The 20,505-nt window shown below is 51.6% G+C and overlaps 1 protein-coding gene across 1 annotated transcript in view; it reads left to right on the plus strand.

Annotated features, from left to right (window-relative positions):
* Positions 1-20,505, plus strand: part of SHANK2 (SH3 and multiple ankyrin repeat domains 2) — a 506,338-nt gene that overhangs the window by 2,274 nt on the left and 483,559 nt on the right. The gene's annotated exons all lie outside the window — the stretch shown is intronic.

A 20,505-nucleotide genomic window follows, 5' to 3' on the forward strand; every position in this document is an offset into this window, starting at 1 on the left:
CCTGGTGGGCCGGCAGCTGTGGGCACGGTCCTGGGAGTCCTCAGAGGCCTTCCAGAAATGAAGTGGTTTCCACCTGGAAATTGGAGGTAGTAAATTGGATGGTTTGGTGACCTCTTTTTTGTTCGAAACTCAAGTTCGAATTAATGAGGTCAGTTCTCTAATTAAATTAAGCTCCCAAGAATTAGGTAATTTCGGAAGCCCTCCGTTGCCGGCGGTGCTTTGATCTCTACCTGGGACTTGCCCCTCGACCCTGCCGCTGGCGCCACCGGGAGTGGCTGTCGCCCCTGGATTCAGCCTCGATCCAGGTGCCCTGCTGTGACATGAGAGTCATGGAGTACCTGCTGGATCTGGGGGTTTCGGCATGTCCTGAAAACCCCGGGGGGGGGGGGGCGACTGCATTTGAGATCCCAGTTGTCACACCACTGGGAGCGGTAACAAGGCTGCCGTCGCCTGGAGAGTCGTGCCCACGGCGGGTTCCATGGTCATGGGGGGGTGAAGTCGAGATGGCCTTGCTGGGGGCTGTTAATGAGCAGCAGGTAGAGGTTTGCCCCCCAGGTGCTGGTCTCCTTAAGGAGGCCAGAGGGAGACCCTTGTCTGAGTAGGAATTAGGCTGTCCTAACAGTGGCTGGGCGTAAGTCTGCGGGGGAAACGGGTGCCCTCACCCTGCTGAGGAATTTCTGGTTTTCCAAGGAGGAATCGGGTGAAAAGGCGGGGGCTCCTTTGGGCTGGTAGGGAAGGAGCTGCGACTGTTCAAGTATCAACAGGAGTGCTTGATGAGTAAGGTGATTTTGCCTAAGAAGGCAGCTCCCAGTGGGCATTGTTGACAGCGCTGGGCTGCTTTGAACAAATCCGATCCCGTTTGGGGAAGGGGGCGGGGGATCCTCCCGCCTACTCTTGGCCAGTGTAATTTGCTTGAGAAAGCCCTAATCGTATTCAGGAGAGTTTCCTAGGGGCTGTCGTTAAGTTCTTGAGCTGGTTCTTGGGCCTGTGTGCAGGGCCCCCCCCCCCCCAGCTGATCTGTAGGGGTCGCCTTCTGCAGGTGACCTAGTCCGGGCCCCTGGAGGGCCCTATCTGGAGGGAGCCCTGGCCATCCAGGGTCAAGGGTCAGATGTGAGGAATGCCACCAGCAGGAGATAAAGCAGTCCTCAGATAGCATCACAATTTATTCCATCCGTGGTGGGGGAGCAAGGTGGAAGAAAAAGCTGGAAACTAAGAAAAACGTGCAGGAGTTGACCGATATGCGGGAAAACCCTAGGAAAAACGGACTTTTTAGAAAAGTGATTATTTTACTGGCGTTGTTCGCGACTATGTCAGAGCCCTAATTTATAGAGTTCTGGTGTCCTTGTCATCTCGGGTGAGTAATGGGGGCTTTCCAAAATGGGGCTCAGTTTTGGGAGTTGAGTTGCTAAGGCGGCCAAGATCTGCCTCCTGCTCGGTGGGAAGCCTGGGTGTGAAGCCCCCATCTGCGTCCTAGCCCCTTGACCCCTGAACTCTCATTTCTCAGGCACTCCCGGCTCCTGCTGTGTAAACCGCAGGCCCAGCCCCGCCGGAGGCTGGCCTCGCTGAGAACCCCTCCGTGGGGAGCCCGCAGCAGGGAGGGGTGTGGCCGGGAAAGCCCGGAGGAAATGTTCGGTTACAGCCTCCCCTGGAGCCTCCAGTTGTCCTGAGGCCCGGAGCGGGGTGGGGGTGGGGGGCATTTATGATCTTCCTTCCTCAAAGTGATCTCCACAAACCTGCGGAATTCTCTGCTTTGACCGAGGAGGTGGGGAGGAAAGTGCCCCAAACAAAAGCCAGTTTTAAAAAAAATCTTTGGAGTCCCCAGCCCTTCACCCGCGTGCAGGGCTTATAGCCTGGAGCCCCAAGCCGCGTGAGTCTTGTGGGGCCTGCCCTTCTCTGGTGGTCCGACGTGATCTAGGGTATATCAGATTTTCTCTGCGTATTGCGTCGGAGGACCTGCCCTGAGCACCAGGCTGGGAGCTGGCCACACAGGCTGCCCCACCCCCACCCCGGGAGCTTCCAGGCGAGCGGGGGGAGGGAAGGGGTGGGCCACTTCGTGCACAGTGGGACAGGGGTTGTGATCACCTTTGGGTGCTGTAGGACGCAGAGAGGGTCCCCAGCCCAGTCTGGGAGAGGAGGGGGATGGGGCATATAGAAGCACCTGTAGGAGGTCTGGGCCACACAGCTAGGGCGTGGGGCAGCTGGGACTGCAAGCAGCCTGGGAGAGCCAGCCCAGCCCTTGGTCCCCTGTGCTCGCCACATGCACGTGGTGAGCCAGCAGCTGACCCAGCAGGAAAATTCATCTGGTTAGACAATTACTCTTCTTGTAACTGCTTTCGGGAAACAGCTACAGTAGGCGAATGAAAACCAGAGTTCTGATCAGACTTCTTGATGTGATAGGCCCTTTTTTTTCCTTTGGAAGCAGATTCAAGGAATGTTTTGGAGTGACTGTCATTATCTCGAGTGGGAATCCCGAGGTCAGTCTTTGGGGGATGAATTAGCATCTGGCATGAGGCTCCCTACCCCCTCAACGGGTTTCCAGTCTTAATGGGTGAAGGGGAAGGTGAGCCCAGTACTGGGGCGGATCCGAGAGCCTGCCCAGAGCTCAGGGCCGGGACCCTGGGTGCGCAGCCGAGGCCGTGTCTCTTTCTGGGAGACAAGCCCATCAAAGCCCGCGGGGCTGCTAGGAGTTTGCGTTCAGCCGCAGTGGAGAGCAGGGCTCCCGGTGATTGGCTGCCAGATGTCAGTGCAGGGAAGGGGTGGGGCCTGCGCCCAGTGACCCACTGGGACAGTGTTGGAAAATTGTCCTTGTGGGGCTTGCCAAGGACTCTCAGGGTGGCTCGGTGAGAGGTGTGTGCGTTGAATTAGGCCATGAGCGCCTAATGTGAAAGCTGCAGATTTCAAACGCTGGGCCGCAGGGGCAGGGGGCTCCTGGCCGTTCCCCCGGAAATTCCGGTTGCGGCCAGAGAGGCAGGACTGGAGCCCCTGGAGGGTCTGAACCCTCAGGAGTCCTGGGAGCACACTCTGAGCAGTGCTCAAGGTTTTGGCGGGCAGGATGGTCGGCAAGTCCGGAGCTGGTCGCTGAGGAGACTCACCGGGAGGCATCCATTAGATGGATAATCATTGCAGACCTGCAGAGGCCGCCCCTGGCAGGGCAGGTTTCTTCAAAGAGATTTTTTTCTTTTTTTTTTTTTGCCTCTCAGCTCCCTAAAAGCATTGTTTTTATAAACTCTGTGTCCCCTTTGGTGTTTCCTGCACCATTCTGTGCCCCAGAGCTGACCAGATCTCCCCCTGGACGCCTTCATGCGCACCCCTGATTCTGGCCATACCCGTCGAACGAGGCTTCTCATGCGTTTTTAAGTCAACATCTAAAATTATTCTTCATAGGTTTCAATATTTGCAGAAGATGGAGAGCCTCGTCTGGGAGGTAAATATTGGCACTTTAAAAGTAACTGTCGGCCAACTTGAGCCGTGTCCTCTGCTGTCTAAAGCACCAGGGACGTTGGCAGCTTCCTTTCCTTGACAAACAGGTGGAGGAGTTCCTTTGCCTTCTTGAGGGTCTACTGCGACTCCCCCCAAAGAGCGTTATCCTAACGGAATAGACTTTCATGCTGCTTGGTCTTTTATTCATCCATCTAGCATATTTCTCTGCAAGGAAGATGTACATAAATTGACTTTAAAAAACTTCTCCTGTGACCGCAAGTCGCTAAGTATCTGAAAAAATCAGGTGTGGATCAAGAAAGCAGTAAGCTCGAACACCGTAACCATTCTCCTGGGAACGCACCTCTCAGCCAGTGGGCGGTGGGTGCTTTTGGTGTTTTCATTAAAGACTTGGTTGAACTACCTTCCTGTGTTTGGTATCGGGAGCCCTTCCCTTGTAGTCTCCTCCTAGGATTTGGAGGGGACTGAAGATGGGAGGGGCTGCTGGGGAAGGGGGACCCCGAGGCCTTTGTACACCGAGCAGCTTCTGGAGACTGGTTCTCTTCAGACTGGCCCGTTGTGAAGGGTCCACACTCCTCTTCGAAGCCCCCTGGGGGGGAGGAGAGAGAAATGGGGCAGATTCTGCCCCACCCTCAGGGTTCCTGAAGGTGAGTCCCACCCTGGGGACCGTGTGCACACCTAGGTGACAGTAGTGACAGATGATGCCACCTGAATGCTCCATAGGAGCCAAGTCCTGCAGACTGGGTGTCCTGCTACAGAGTGTCCCTACTTGGGGTTCTGGCCCCTCCCTCCCTGGGTTGAGAAATTCCAAAACCGCACCCAGATTACCGGGTGGGGGGTGGGGAGGGGCAGGGAGCCCGGACGGAGGTCCAGGTGCTTTCCGGGGACGCTCACAGAAGGGCGGGATGCAGCTACCAGGTGGGTCCCGGAGGGCCTGGGCCCAGGGAGAGGGTCACACATCCTGAGCAGAGCTGAAGGCCAGCCTGGGACGCCGGGAAGCAGGAACGCCCTGTGGGGGCAGAGGGGCCCGTCTGCTGTCTCGCTTGCACCCCTAAGAACACAGAGCACGCCCCCCCAACCTTTCTCCTTCCTGATTTCCATGGGTTCTGTGCTCCCACCGTCTTGTGCAGGGGGCCTGGCCGACTATAGCCATTTGTCCCTTGCTTCCAGCAGGGCCCCGGGCAGACTGGGCCCCAGGAAGGGACCTGGGTCTCGGGGTCCTGAAGGGGCTCCGGATGTGGAGTCACCCCCGGGGGGGTTGTTTGTTGAAAAGATTGTGTTGGCTGGAAGGCATCACCGGTGAAGAACCAGCCAGCCCTGGTGGCTCCAGACTTCTCCCTCCTGCGTGCGCGGGTCAGCTCCACGAAGCCACAAGCCGATCGGGCCCTGGCCTCTTCTTTCTTGGCCTCACTCAGAGGTTTTCAGACCTGGGCCAGCCCGCGGGCTGCTCTCAGGCCTGGCCTCGGGGATGTCGGTGGGGTTCTCAGCCGAGGGACCGGCAGGGGCTTCTGGGCTTCTGGGCTGAGTCTGGCAGGATTCCTGCTGGATGGATGCTCTTCTGTCTCCTTCCATCTGCCTGTGTCTTTGGGTGGCGGGGGATGGACACCCACTCAGACCAGGTTAAGGGGGTATATTGTGGGGACACCAGGGTCAGCCCTGGACCCTCTGCCTCTTTGTCAGTGGGCCGTCTCAGTGACTATATCCTGAAAATATTGGTAATAGTGAGTGTATGGGGCACCTTGGTCCCTAAGTGCTCTCCAGGGGAGGTGCCCAAGGCAGGGGGCATTTACCTGACAGCTGAAGGTCACGTGGCCGAGCCAGGACCCTGCACTGGGCAGCCGCTCGCTCTGCCATGCAGAATTGCACCTGTCCCTGCCCTCCCCCACGGGGGGTGCACAGGGGTTCTCAGACTTTTGGTCTGAGGACCCCTTTACCCTCTTTAGGGACCCCAGAGAGCTTTTCGTTCATGTGCATTGTATCTTCGGGTATGTATCCTTAGAAACTTGAAAAGAAAAGTAAAAATATTTAAATAGTAATGCCTTTAAAAACGACAATAATAAACCCATTCACGTTAACGTCAATAGCATTTTTATGAAAAACAGCTTTTCTCCAGAGCAAGAAGAACTTTGGTGAGAAGCATGGCATGACTTATATTTTTGCAAAGCCCCTTTAGAGTCTGGCTTAGCAGAAGAAGGCTGGATTCTTGTGTCTGCCTTGCACTCAGCCTGTTGCCATGGCCCAGCCCGTGTGTGCGGCTCCTGGAAAACCCCACAACACACTTGGGGGGGGTGCGAGTGAAAAGATGCCTTAGTATTTCTGTGAGGACAGTTTGGCTTCACAGAGGCCTGAAAGGGCTTCGGGGAGCCCCCAGGGTTCCCCGGGCCACACATTGAGGACCCCTGGAAGAGGCCTGGGACCAGCTGCTTGGACAGGGTGTGGGTTTGAAAGCTGGCTTCGCCCCGTCGTTGGGTGGATGTTTCCAGCAACACCTGTCCCTTTTCTTGTTGTTTAGGATGCATCTGTGAAGTTTAGTTGGGGGCTGCAGGGGGTCATTGGGGGGGTCCCCGCCCCCGAGGGACAGGCCTGCGGATGCAGAGTTTAGGGTGGTGGGATCCAGGCTCAGGGGAGGCAGGCAGCTGGCTTGGTCCACCGCTGGGGTCTGATAGGGGCAGGACCCTTTGCTATTAAAGGTGTAACTTACTGTAGAAGGTGTCTGAGGTCACCAGAAGCTCAGCTCTGCGGGGATGACAGCTGGGAACCCAGGTCAGGCCAGAAGGCTGTTTCAGATCCCCCGTGAGGGTGTCCACGTGTGCTGGCTTGGTCCTCCGTCCTCCCGGGCATTGGCTGGGGTTGTTTTGGGGTGAAGATTGTCCCTGGACCTTGGAGGAGCGGCTCCTGTCACGCCCTGTGTGGGAAAGGTAGCTGGCACTGGCCTGGCCTCTCCCTTCTCCGTGCTGCGTCTGGGGCCCTTGGTAGAGGAGGAGCCAGAGGGCCCCCTGAGCCCGGGGGTCACCGAAATAGAAGTCGGTTGTCCTGTGGACCAGGCGCTCAGGTTTTCAGGGGAGGCCCGGTCTCAGGAGGCAAGTGCGCCCCAGGGTGTTGGTGGATGGCGGTACTTTCTCCCCGGCCTGGCCAGGGTCTGACTCTTGGCTTCCCTACTAAGCTCTGCAGTCTCTGGCAGGGTGAGGTGGGGACAGCAAAGGCAGCTTTAGAAAATGAGATTAGGGGCGCCTGGGTGGCTCAGTCGTTAAGCGTCTGCCTTCGGCTCAGGTCATGATCCCGGGGTCCTGGGATTGAGCCCCGCATCGGGCACCCTGCTCATGGGGAGCCTGCTTCTCCCTCTCCCACTCCGTCTTGCTCCTCTCTCGCTGTGTCTCTCTCTGTCAAAAAATAAAATCTTTAAAGAAAAATGAGATTAAGTCCTCTGCAGGCAGGGCCCTCACTGTTGTCTGTCTCCATCCTGCCCCCACTCCTCTCAAGCTTGGATAGATGGTTGTCTCTGACGTGGGCGTTTGTCACCAAGTGGGGAGCAGAGCGCCTACCTGTGTTTACATTCTGTCCCCGCTTTGCCCCCGGCCCTTCTGTCCACAGTAAGGCTCTGACAGTCGGAATTCCCTGCCCGTATTTATGCCATTCGAGGAGGCAGAACTGGGGACTGGGCCCTGGGGTTAAGGGTGGTTTAAGTTCTGGTTTTGGTTTTTGGTTTGTTCCAGATTAAACCCTATGATGCTTTGCTGCTGAATGGTCCTTGGCCAGGCCAGGATGTCAGGGGCCTCATACCTTCTTTGCAAACTTCAGTAGCTTCTGTACACTGTCATTAACAGGTAGACCTTTTCGGCTGAACTTGTAATGGTGTCCGAACGTATCTTGACAGGTGTGTCCTGCTCATCCGCTCACAGCGGGGATGGAGGTGGGAGGCCCTAGGAGGAGACTGTCTCTCAGTATGGCTGATTATTAGTGTTTTGGGGCATTGGTTCTTTTTTTTTTTTAAGATTTTATTTATTTATTTTAGAGAGAGAGCATGAGAGCGGGGAGGGTCAGAGGGAGAAGGGAGCGCTGAGCAGGGAGCCCGATGCGGGACTCGATCCCGGGACTCCAGGATCATGACCTGAGCTGAAGGCGGTTGCCCAACCAACTGAGCCACCCAGGCGCCCCGGGGCATTGGTTCCTGTGTAGAATGAATGCACAAGGCCCCCAGAGCAAGGGTTAACACACCCATGCCCACCCCCGCCCAGCCCTAGGGAGACTCGAGGTTCCCCAGGCTTCAGCTGAAGGGGGACGCCTTCTCCAGGGGAGAGGACGTGTTGCTAACCCTCCAGTAGACCTCTTTACTGCTGCCTCTGTGGGAAGGGGACCCAGGGCTGGTAGGAGGCCCTGGAGGGTAGGAGACCCCACGAAGGTGTGGACAAGTGTCCTCACCTTGGTTCTCTCATGCATCTAGACCGAAATTCATGGTTTCGTGTGTTGGTTTGCATGTGTGTCCCCCTCCTCCCTCCACTGGAAGAAAGTCCAGGAGGGTGGGCCCCTTATCTGTCCTGTGTGTCGGTGTGTCCTAGGGCCTGAGGCAGTGCCTGGCCTGCCCCGCTGGTGGGTGCCTTCATGCCACGCACTGTCCTCGACTTGTTTAAAAAAGTAAAGTATTGGGGAGCTTGGGTGGCTCAGTTGGTTAAGGATCTGACTCTTGGTTTTGGTTCAGGTCATGATCTCAGGGTCCTGAGATCAAGTCCCGTGTTGGGTTCCGTGCTCAGCATAGAGTCTGCTTGAGCTTCTCTCCTTTTCCCTCTGCCCCTCTCCTTGCTCGCTCGCTCTCTAATAAATAAGTAAATAAAATCTTAAAAAAGTACAGTATTTTTATCAAGATATAATTTATATGTCTTACAGATCACCCATCTAAAGTATACAATTCAATGGTCTTTAATCTATTCATAAGAGTTGTGCAACCATGATCATCACTCTCATTTCTAGACATTTTCATCATCCACCCCCCTTCCAAATCTCAAACCTATTTGTCTTTGCTCCCTGTTTCCTGCATACATTCCCCGGCCCTGGCAACCACTCATCTCCTTTCTGGCTCTGTGGATTTGTCCAATCTGGACATCTCATAGATGTGAAATCCTGTGGTGTGTGGTCTTTTGTGACTGCTTCATTACTCAGCATACTGTTTTCAAGGTTCATCTGTGATCTGTGTTCTAACACATATCAGCACCCCGTTCCCTTTTCACAGCCGAATAATACTCTGTTGTATGGATCCATCACATTGTATTCATTCCTACGGCAGTGGATGGACATATTGGTTATTTCCACTTTTTGGCTTTTTCGAATCAGCATATGAGTTTTCATGTGGGCACGTGTGTTCATCGATCTTGGGTGTTTACCCAGAACTGGGAGTGCTGGGTCACATGGTGACCTGATGTTTTACCTTCTGAGGACCTGCCAGACTGTTTCCCACAGTGGGTGGAACACTCCGCATTCCGGGGTTCCCCTTCGCACACCTCCTCACCACTTTGTGCTATTATCTGTCTTCTTGAGTGTAGTAATCCCGGAGGGTGTGAGGTGGCATCTTCCTGTTTGTTTAATTTGTATTTCTTCTGTGATGAATGATCTGAGCACCTTCTCATGTGCTTGTTGGCCATTTGTATACCTTGCTTGGTGAAATGTCTTTTCAGATCTTTTGCCCATTTTAAATTGTTTTTTGGAGGGCTCTTTTTATTATTTAGTTATAATAATTCTTCAGGTATAAATTTCTTCTCAGATATACAATTTGATGATAATTTGTCCCATTCTTTGGGTTGTCTTTTTTGTTTTGTTGATGGTGTTGTAGAAAGTATGAAAATTTTACATTTTGATGGAGACCATCTGTTTTTTATTTTGGTACTTATTCTTCTAGTGTCACATCTGAGAAGGAATTGCCTAACCTGAGGTCCTGACAATTTATGCTTGTGTTTTCTTCTAAGAGTTTTATGCTATTAACTCATATATTTAGGTGTATGATCCATTTGCCTTTTTTTTTTTTTTAAAGATTTTATTTATTTGAGAGAGAGACAGAGAGGGTGAGAGAGAGAACATGCATAGGGTGAGGGGCAGAGGGAGAGGGAGGAGCAGACTGCCTGCTGAGCAGGGAGCCTGACATGGGGCTTGATCCCAGGATCCTGAGATCATGACCTGAGCCAACGGCAGACACTTAACTGACTGAGCCACCCAGGCGCCCCTGTATGATCCATTTTGAATTAATTTTTTATATGGTGTGAGGAAGGGGTCCAACTTCATTCTTTTGCCTATGGATGTCCAGTTGCCCCATCACCATTTGTTGAAAAGATGGTACTTTTCAATTGAATTGGCTGGGCATTCTGGTTGAAAATCAGTTGGCTATAAAAACATGGCATCATTTCTAGACTTTCAAGTCTCTTCCTTTAATCTGTGTTCATTTTTTTTTTAAGATTTTATTTATTTATTTGACAGAGACACAGCGAGAGAGGGAACACAAGCAGGGGGAGTGGGAGAGGGAGAAGCAGGCTTCCCGCAGAGCAGGGAGCCTGATTTGGGGCTCGATCCTAGGACCCTGGGATCCTGACCTGAGCCGAAGGCAGACGCTTAATGACTGAGCCACCCAGGCGCCCCAATCTATGTTCATTCTTATGCCAGTGCCACATTGTGTTGCTTACTGTTGCTTTGTAGTGGAGTTTTAAAATCAGGAAGGGTGAGTCTTCCAACCTAGTTTTTTCTTTTCTCAACATACTTTGGCTATTCTGGATCCCTTTAATTTTTATATGAATTTTAGGATCAGCTTATCAACTTCTGCAAAGAAGCCAGCTGGGATTTGGTAGGGATTGTGTTGAGTCTGTAGCTCATTTTGTAAGTATTGCCATCTTAACAATATGAGGTCTTCTGACCCATGAGCATAAGATGCTTTTCCACTTATTAGGTCTTTTTATTTCTTTCAGAAATGTTTTCTGGTTTTCAGATGATAAATTTTCCACTTTTTTTGGTTAGATTTATGCCTAAAACTTTCTTTTTAGTAATATTGTAAATGAATTTAGTTTCTTAATTTCATTTTCAAATAGTTCATTCTTAGTGTGTAGAGATACAGTTCATTTTTTGTATATTGATCATATATTCTATGATCTTGCTGATCATGTTTGTTCTAATTTTTCGGTGGATTCTTTAGGATTTTCTACATACAAGATTATGTCATCTACAAATAGTGAAAATTTTATTTCTTTCTCTCCAACCTGGATGCTTTTATTTCATTGCCTTGCTTACTTGCCCTGCCTGGAACCCCCAGCACAATGTTGAGTAGAAGTGGCAAGAAAGGACATCAATGTCTTGCTCCTGGTCTGAGGGGGAAATGTCTAGTCTTTCAACGTTGCTTATGATGGCAGGTGTGGGTGTCTTGTAGATGCCGATGATCAGGTTGGGGAAGGTCCCTTGTGTTGTTAGTTTGTTGAGCATTTTATCATGAAGCAGTGCTGGATTTTGCCAAGTGCTTTTTCTACATCTGTTGAGATGCTCAACTCCCTTTTGCCCTTTATTCTGTTAATATGGGGCATTGCATTAATTGATTTTTGGATGTCATACCAGCTTTTCATTCTTGGGATCAATCCTACTTGGTCATGGTTTATAATTCTTTTCATATGCTGCTGGATTCAGTTTGCTAGTATTCTGTTCAGTGTTTTGCATGCATATACAAAAGAGATATTGATCTGTACCATTCTTGTGATGGTATCATGGTAATATTGGCCTCATAAAATGAGTTGGAAAGTGTTCTCTTCTACTTTTTGGCAACGTTTGTGATGAACTGTTATTTAATGCTTCCTTAAAGTTTGGTAGAATTCACCAGCGAAGCCATCGGGGCCTCGTGCTTTTTGTGTGTGTGCAGTTTTAATTCAGTCTTTACTTGTTATAGGTATGTTTCTTCCTGAGTCGCGTTTGTTACTTTGTGTCTCCCTGAAATCTGTCCATTTCTGTGTGCAGTTGTTCACAGTGTTGCCTGATCCTCTTTTTTATTTCTGTGAGGTTAGTAGAAATGTCCTCTCTTTAATTTCTGAGTTTGGTAATTTGACTCCCCCTCCCCCCTTTTTTTCCCTTGATCCAAATCTAGCTAAAAGTTTGCCAGTTTCATCCAGCTTTTCAAAGAACCCGATTGTGGTTTCATCGATTTTTCTCTTCTCTTTTACTTTCATTTCACCCTTTTATTCGTTCCTCCCCCTGCTCACTTTAGTTTGTTGCTTCTTTTCCAGTTTTGTCAGGTGGGAGGATAAGTTATTGATTTGAGATCTTTGCTCTTTTGAATATAGACATTTACAACTGAGAATCTTTTAAGGACTGTTTTTGCTCTATCTCATAAGTTTTGCTATATTTTGTTTTCTTTTTCATACATTTCAAATATTTTCTAGTTTCTTTCTTTTTTTTCCTGTCTTTATATTTTCCACTTTACCTGTGTGTTGTTCAATTTCCACATATTCATAAATTTCTAAATTTTTTCTTCTCTTATTGACGTGTAATTTCATTCTGTTGTGGCTGGAGAACATTCTTTGTATGATTTCAGTCCTTTTTACATTCATGGAGGCTTTTTTAATGGTTTAACATGTGGTCCGTCCTGGAGAATGTTCCATGTGCACTCAAGAAGAATGTGTGTTCTGCTGTCCTGGGGTGAAGCATCATACCGGGGTCTGTTTGGTTGCTCTAGACTCTTAGGATCCAACAGTAAATCAGAGACACAAATATATTCCTGCCCTGGAGGGCCAGCATTCAAGCCAGGGGAAACAAACACTGAGTAAGGGAGATAATACAGGAGCCTCTGTGCCATCCAGGAGAGAAGGAGCTCTTGCTTCTGGGGGCCTGGAGGGAAGGGCGGTTGCACTTTTTAGGAGGGTGGTCAGGGCGGGCCTCCTGGAGAAGGTGGCTCCTGAGCAAAGACTTGAGGGACATGAAGGAAGCAGCACATGATAAGCAAAGAATTTAATGGAAATTGATGTGAAAACACTATATTGCACTTAACACTTCGTAAGTTGTGGTAAAATATGCATAACATAAAATTTACCATCTTAACCGCTTTTTTTTAAGTGTGCCGTTCAGTGGCTGTAAGCACATTTACATTGTTGTACAACATCCCTGCCATCTGTCTCCAGAACTTTCCATCTTCCCAAACTGAAACTCTGTCCCATTGAACACTAACTCCCTTACCCCAGCCTCGGCACCCACCATCCTGCTCTCTGTCTCTGTGAGTTTGACTCCTTTAGGGACCTCGTGGGGGTGAAATCCTGCAATATTTGTCCTTTTGTGTCTGGCTTATTTCGCTCAGCATCGTGTTCTCCAGGTCCATCTGTGTTGTGGCAGGTGTCAGAATGCCCTTCCTTTTTTAACGCTGAGTAATACTCCATTGTGTGGACGGACTGCGTCTTGTTTATCCGTTTCTCTGTGGACGGACACACGGGTGCTTTTGTCTTTTGGCTGTCGTGGATACCGTTGCTGTGAACACGGGTGTGCAAGTTCCTGTTCAAGTTCTTGCTTTCAAAAAGCACGTTTTACTCAGGGAAATACAAATCAAAACCACAGTGAGATACCACCTCACACTGGTCAGAATGGCTAAAATGAACCAGTTGGGAAATGACAGATGTTGGCGAGGATGTGGAGAAAGGGAAACCCTCTTAAGTCGTTGGTGGGAATGCAAGCTGGTGCAGCCACTCTGGAAAACAGTATGGAGGTTCAAAAAGTTGAAAATAGAGCTACCCTATAACCCAGCAATTGCCTACTGTATTTACCCTGAAGATGCAAGTGTAGGGATCCGAAGGGGTACCTGCACCCCAATGTTCATAGCAGCAATGTCCGCAATAGCCAAACTATGGAAAGAGCCCAGATGTCCATTGACAGATGAGTGGATAAAGAAGATGTGGGATATATATACAATGGAATATTATGCAGCCATCAAAAAAGGAAATCTTGCCATTTGCAACGATGTGGATGGAACTAGAGGGTATTATGCTAAGCGAAATAAGTCAATCAGAGAAAGATAATTATCATATGATCCCATATGTGAAATTTAAGAAACAAAACAGGATTATAGGGGAAGGGAGGGAAAAATAAAACAAGATGAAATCAGAGAGAGAGAGACAAACCATAAAAGACTTTTTTTTTTTTTTTTAAGATTTTATTTATTTGACAGAGCACAAGCAGAGGGAGAGAGAGGGAGAAGCAGGCTCCCTGCTGAGCGGGGAGCCCCATGTGGGACTTGATCCCAGGACCCTGGGATCATGACCCGGGCCGAAGGCAGCCACTTAACCGACTGAGCCACCCAGGCGTCCCCATAAAAGACTCTTAATCTCAGGAAACAAACTGAGGGTTGCTGGAGGGGAGGTGGGTGGGGGATGGGGTAACTGGGTGGCGGGCATTAAGGAGGGCACGTGATGTAATGAGCACTGGGTGTGATATGCAGCCGATGAATCACTGAACCCTATGGATCAATGCAAGGCCCACCTGGTCTTGGGATTCCAAAGCTGAGACTGTCCTGCCCACTTGCCTCACCCAGCAGAAAGAGGCCCACCTTTCTTCTCAGGTCTGGGGACAAAGAAGGGGTGCCCCACATGTCGGAGAAATTGTGGCGTATGACTCCTGTCCTTGCCAGTGTTCCCATTCCCCCAGGAGGACATGTGCTGCTTCTTGGGAACCCGGTGTCTCACCTTTGTGGGTTCAGCCCAGGTTTAGGGCGGGACTGAGGATGGTGCTGTGTCAGAGGGAGAAGGGGGACAGAATGTCTCCTGCAGACTGTAGCTCATTAACTAATTGGGTGCTCTCTGATTGATTGCCTCATGACCCGAAACGTGGGTTGGTTGAGCAATGTACTGTTTACCCATTTGATGAGCTGCCAACGTTGGGGCGTGTTTGCTGGTCCAGTGGGACTTGGGGTGGCCTGTGCGGGGCAGGGGCAGGCGGGCAAGGGCACGCCTGCTCACTGGAAGCTTTATCTCGGTGGCATTGTGATTAATAGCTACTTAGAAAACTCTTCTGTGTCCTCATGTAGCTCTAGTTTGTGCATGTTCGCTGCCGTGTAGTATTTCATGGAATGCTGAACCTGGTGACTCCGAGGCTGTTTTCTGTTTCTCTTTCAGCCTATGCTGTAGGGAACGTCCTCGTCCAGGGCAGCTCTTCCCAGGGTCTGCGGCCTGGGGGGACAGGGGTGCCGCTTTCACAGATATCCCCCGGATTGCTCTCCGGGGGGCTGTGCCAAGCTGCAGTCCCACCCTTGTGGTGTGAGAGCTGGCTGCCTTCTGCTTGGCCAGACCTGATGGGCGGGACTGGACATTCTGTCCCTTTGCATTTCCTTGGATCCACTGGGTATCTCCCAGCTCATGGGCCACTCAGCTTTCCGGTCCTGAATTTCCCGAATTCCATTTTCTTTACCTTGGGTCGTTTGTCTGCTTTTTGCTGATTTGAATATCAAAGAATATACACTCTTTGTATATTCTGGATACACCTTCCATCTGGTTTGGCTTGTGTTTTCACTTAGCTTGCGGCATGTAGCCTGTGGTGCGGAGAGGCTTTACACTTGGATGTGGTCCGAGTCCTCTTCTTTTCCTGTGTGCATTCTCTCTTCCGGGTCATCCCACCTCCTGTGATCTCTTCTGCCATCGCCATGTTTTGCTTTTCATTTGTTTTTCTTGTTTTGATCCCATCTGTCTCTTTCCCCACAGAGTGATCTGCCCCAGCCCCGGATGGCGTTGTCCACCGCCCCCAGTCGTGGGCTCAGCTCCCAAGCTTGTATGGGGACTGGTTTCGGGCTCACCCTTCACTTATGTTGGTGCCTTGATCCCGGCTCTAGGGTGCATACTGCGTGGTCACAGTTGCTTTCAAAGCAGCTTTGATCCTTGGCTGTATTATCTCCGTTAGAACTCGCAGCCACGTTGCAAAGTACTCATTTTGTGGTCGAGAGAAGGGCCCAGCTGCGGGGATTGGTCGGCCACGCTTGGCATGAGGTCCTGGCCAGCGTGCGGCAGAGCGGACCTGACTCGGGCCCCCGACCTGGTGCTCAGTCCGTGCGGGGTGGTGCCTCATCTTCAGTGTCTGGGACACACGCGTCCCCTGCTGAGGGGACCCAGGCCAGCACCCAGCAGTCCCGTCTCTAACTGTGCCACGGAGTATGGCAGCCGCCAGCCTCATGTGGCCACCGAGCACTTGCAACGTGGCTAGTGCCACACGTTGAAATAATATTTTGCATGTATTGGGTTAAACAAAATATATTATGAATATTGATTTCAACAGTTTCTTTTTCTTTGATTTTAGAAACGTGGCCACCCTTTAAAATGACATTTGGGGGCACCTGGGTGGCTCAGTTGTTAAGTGGCTGCCTTCGGCTCAGGTCATGATCCCAGAGCCCTGGGATCGAGTCCCACGTCGGGCTCCCTGCTTGGGAAGCCTGCTTCTCCCTCTCCCGCTCCCCCTGCTTGTGTTCCTGCTCTCGCTGTCTCTGTCAAATAAATAAATAAAATCTTTAAAAATAAATAAATAAATAAATAAATTAATTAAAAAAAAAAATAAAATGACATTTGGTGCTCCAGTTACGTGGTTGTTGGACAGTGGTCGTTTGTAGCGTTCCTTAATGGGGGTGAAATCATCTTCCTTGTTTCTTGTCCCCTGCCCCCCCAGGCCCTCCCGCCTTGTCCCCCTCACCCCCCGTCTTGTTCTCAGGTAGAGCCCCCTTCCCTGTAGATGAGTTTCCTGTGATTTAGCAGCCAAGAGTCTTCATTGGAGGTGAGGAGGGGGAGGTGTGAGACCCTCCATCCCTGCAGCCTCTACCCCAGGACGGGGCTCAACGCCCCTCCCGGCCCCAAGAGGGCAGGGGGTCAGGAGTGTTGGTGTCCAGAGGCTCGGGAGGCTGGAAATGCTGGGCCTCGGGAAGGCCAAGAGCCCTGGCCGGGGTCCTAGTGGGTCTCATGCTGGATCCCAGGCCCCTGGGGCCCAGCGGCTTGCCCCCGCCCCTGGCCGAGACTCTTCGCTTAGACAGAGTAAGTGAAAGAGTTTCGGGGTTTACTCTCCTAAAGAATTAGGTTCTTACCCGAAGTCTGGGAATAGTATTTAACACTCATTGCTGGCTCTAGACATTCAGACAGCTTTCTGCCCCGCACTGGGGTGTCCTCGCTGCTCCGAGACTGTCGGGGTTATGTGGCCACCTGAAATCTGCAGGACTCCCTGGGCCCAGCTGCGCGGTCAGTGGCCTGGGGAGGGTTTAGTGCTTTGCCCAGAGAAAGGAAATGCCTCTGAGCTAATGGGCCATCTGTCCGGATACGTGATGGCCCACATTTTAAGACAAAAATGATTTCTTTACAAGGCTTACTTACTTAATTACATCATAATAAATAAAGTCTTGTTAAGTATTTCTCTGAACAGCACCATCACATAGCATAAACCATATCTTTGTAGTGGCTTGACTAAATATTTTATTTTATTTTTTGCTGTGCATTATGTCCCCAGGACTCATTTATCGTATGTGGAAGTTTGTACCTCCGGACCCCCTTCCACCACTTTGCCCACCACCCACCCCTTGCTCCTGGCAACTGTCAGTCTGCTGTCTGTGTCAGTGAGTTAAGTTTGGTTTTTTATTTAGATCCCACAGGTGAGTGAGATCATACGGTATTTGTCTTTCTCTGTCTGGCTTTCTCTGTCCCTCCCTGCTGGCCCTGGGGCCCCCTGAGCTCTGTTACCCGTGTGCGCTGGGAGAGGTGACAGGTGGCAGTCTGTCTGTCACAGGGAGGGTCCCGTGGGGGTTCCCAGCGGGGCTGACTTTCCATTGTCCATCCCCCTGGAGCTCTGGATGGTGGGCTGGGGGGTGGTAGACTGTGCTATTCTGTGCGGGCCTGCTCCGCCCTCACGGGGATTTTCCGGACATGGATATGCTTTTCTTTTCTTCAGTCTAGATTTTAACCTGCCATCTTTTGCTGAAGCTGGAGAAGAGTGGGCCTAGGAGGAGAGGGAATATTCATTAAGTTAATAATTCGATAGAGAGTCCTTTCTAGGAAGTCTGCAGTATGGAGGGGTAGGGCCTCTGCTGCTGGAATAACCTGGGTGAAATCCACTTGGCCGCATGCTGCCTACGCATCACCGGTGACCGTGGTGTTGCTCGATCCTTAACTGCTGTGATCCCCCATTTCCTGATCCGGAGAGTAGAGATAGCAACTCCCACCGAGTAAGTAACGATTAAATTGAGGGCTGTGTCAGCTAACTAACCTTTGCTGCATAACCAACCCTGTAAACCTTGGGGTAAAACTGTATTTCAGGACCTGATGGTAAATATTTGACACTTGAATGCCATTCATTCTCTCTCCAACTTTGCTGTTGTAGCGAAAAAGCAGTCAAAGGCAATATGTAAATGAATGTACACAACTGTGCTCCAATAAAACTTTATTTACAAAAACGAGCTGAGGGCCGGATTTGGCCCACAAGTAGTGGGCCCCTGATTTATTTATCTCACAAGTCTGCAAGTTGATCATTTAAGCAGGGCTCAGCTGGTCCATTCTTGGGATCTGCTGAGTCCACCTGTGTTCAGGTGGTGGGCAGGCCTCACTCCGTGTCTGGGGGTCGACTGGCTGTTGATCTGTCTCATCATCCGGCAGCCTAGCCCGGCTCGGTCTCCTGTTGGTCTCGGGGTTCCCAAGGGCAGCGGGAGAGAGCAAGCTGCTGAGTCCTGCATCACATTTCTGTTGTGCTTTGCTCTTGCTGATTTAGCCAAAGTGAGCCGAATGACCAAGTCCCGGGTCCTTGGGAGAGGACTTTGCTGATGGAAGGTCCAGGGAGGAGGAGCGGATTAGCCGAGAGGGAACCCTGGTGCGGGTTTGTTAGCCTGTCTGTGCTGTCCCTCCCAGCTGCTCCGTTAATTCTTGCCCTCGGATCACAGAAGGCTCACGCACACCCCTCAGAGCTGCCAGGTTGGGTTTCGGGCTTTGACTGGTCACGGTGCAGGCGCGATTAATATTTTAACGTGGCTCCTGAATAATTGTACACGGTAACCGTGAGTAAGCCGACGTGACCTGCCCTGTCATCTGGTGACTGAGCACAGGAGGCACGGGAGATTTAAGAGCATTCTGTGGACGTGGCGGGGCCCCGCCGTGCGTGTGTGCCCCCGGCCCACGGCCACCTTCCTGCCCCATCGTGCTTTTCGGATTTCCCTCGGAGGGAGACGAGGAGGCAGGGCAGGAAGAGGCAGAACGGGCATCCAGGGGACGTCGCTCAGGTCCTGGCTGTCACCCCAGGCCTCGGTTTCCTTATCAGAGGAGGAGGCAATCAGATAAAGCCACATTTTTGCCAGCTGGGCTTCGGCCCTGTGTAGACCACAGGGAGGTGGTGTCCGTCCACACCCTGGCCGATCCCCGCAGGTGGTGTGAAGTCACCTTCGGAGCCCAGCTGGGGCAGAGGCTGAAGGTGAGAGATTTCCTCCTCCGTCCTCACCCTGGAAACGTTGGCACACGCCCGCCCGCTGTCCCGCAAAGCTGCGTTCCCTTGCCCGGGCGCCGGCCGCCACCCATCGGCTTTCCGCCCGTGTGGCTGTGCCTGTTCTGGACATTCGTGTCCGCGGCTTGTGTGACGTGAGATCGTTTGTCCGGCTTCTCCGGTGGCAGCAGGTTGGCGAGCCTCACCTGCCGCAGCGTGCGCCTGGGCCCCCTTCCTTTTCAGGGCCACGTCCCATCGCGTGGCGCCGCCGGCCCGCATCTTGCGGTCCGTTCACCTGTCGGCGGACCTTTGGTTGCTTCGGCCTCGTGGCTGCCGTGTTCGTGCCGCTGTGAGCCTGCCTACACGGGCTTTTGTTTGAACACCTGCTTTCACATGGGGACCCTCAGACTCCCCGCTCGGGAAGGAGCTGCCGTGTGGGGCTCTTCCAGCTGCTTTTTGAGACACCAGGAGGGCGTTCACATTTCCCCATTTTGTGGGGGTCCCGTGTGGGGCCCTGGGCTCCCTCGTCTAATCCCACCACTCCCGGGATGGCATCGTTACTTGTTGCCATTCTAGAATCAGCGGGAGCACGGGCAGCCGGCGGGCTGTGCAATCAAGCAGACCGACTCCAGAAACTGTGACTCTACTGTGCCTTCCAGAAGAGGCCCCCGGGCCTGGGCCAGGCTGGGTCTGTCTGGGGTGCACGGCCGGTGTCGGCTTCCTGGGGCCTGGGCTGGCCCCCGGCCCCCCACCCCTGGCCCGGGACGCGGGGGCCACTTGCTCCTTGGGAACGCTGCACAGTTACGCTCTCCATCTCCCTGGGAATGATGAGCACTTCTAAAAATAGAGGAAGATGGCAGAAGGCTAACATTTTTAAATAGTTCAACAATAATTTACTTATTCTCTGTGGGGCCCAGGGAGGATCACTTGGAAATGGATGCTTTTAAAATTTCCTAGAACCCGGTCAGTGCTTCCATGTTTCCGGCAATGTATTGGGATGTATTTCGTAGACCATACAATTCCCACTTGAAGTGTACGATGCAGTGTTCCTTTCATGTTCACAGGATTGTGCAGCCATCACCACGATCAATTTTGGAACATTTTCATCCCCCCCCCCCAAACAAACCCCGTGCCCATTAGCCACTGCTCCCCGTTCGCATCCCCCTCGTCCCCCCCCGGCCCTTGCAGCGCGGGGTCATCTGACTCACTGCTGGTTTTGCTGGGCAGCACGTGCTCACGCATGCGGCAGTGTGTGCCCGAGCTTCCTGCCCTCTTGCGGCTGAGCGGTGTTCCGGTGCGTGCCTGGACCACACTTTATGGATCCGTTCATCATTTGGTGGACACTTGTGTTACTTCCACTTTTTGCTTATTATAAATAGCGCCGCTGTGAACACTGGTGTGTACGTGCGGTTTTGGTCGGGTTTAGGCATAGCCTGGGAGTGGAATTTCGTGTCCTGGGTCACACGGTAACTCTCTTTAATTGCTTTTCGTTTTGTTTTCCACGTGTGCTTTTAAAAATAATAAACCTTTTCCATTTTAAATAATTGCAGTTGTGAGAAATAACACAGAGATAATTAATCCCCCATAACCCCCTGTACCTTTTACCCAGTTGATCCCCAGCAGCAAAATCCTGCAAAACCGCACTGCCTT

Source organism: Halichoerus grypus, chromosome 11 (assembly GCF_964656455.1).
Source record: "Halichoerus grypus chromosome 11, mHalGry1.hap1.1, whole genome shotgun sequence".
In the NCBI taxonomy this organism is placed as follows: Eukaryota; Metazoa; Chordata; class Mammalia; order Carnivora; family Phocidae; genus Halichoerus; species Halichoerus grypus.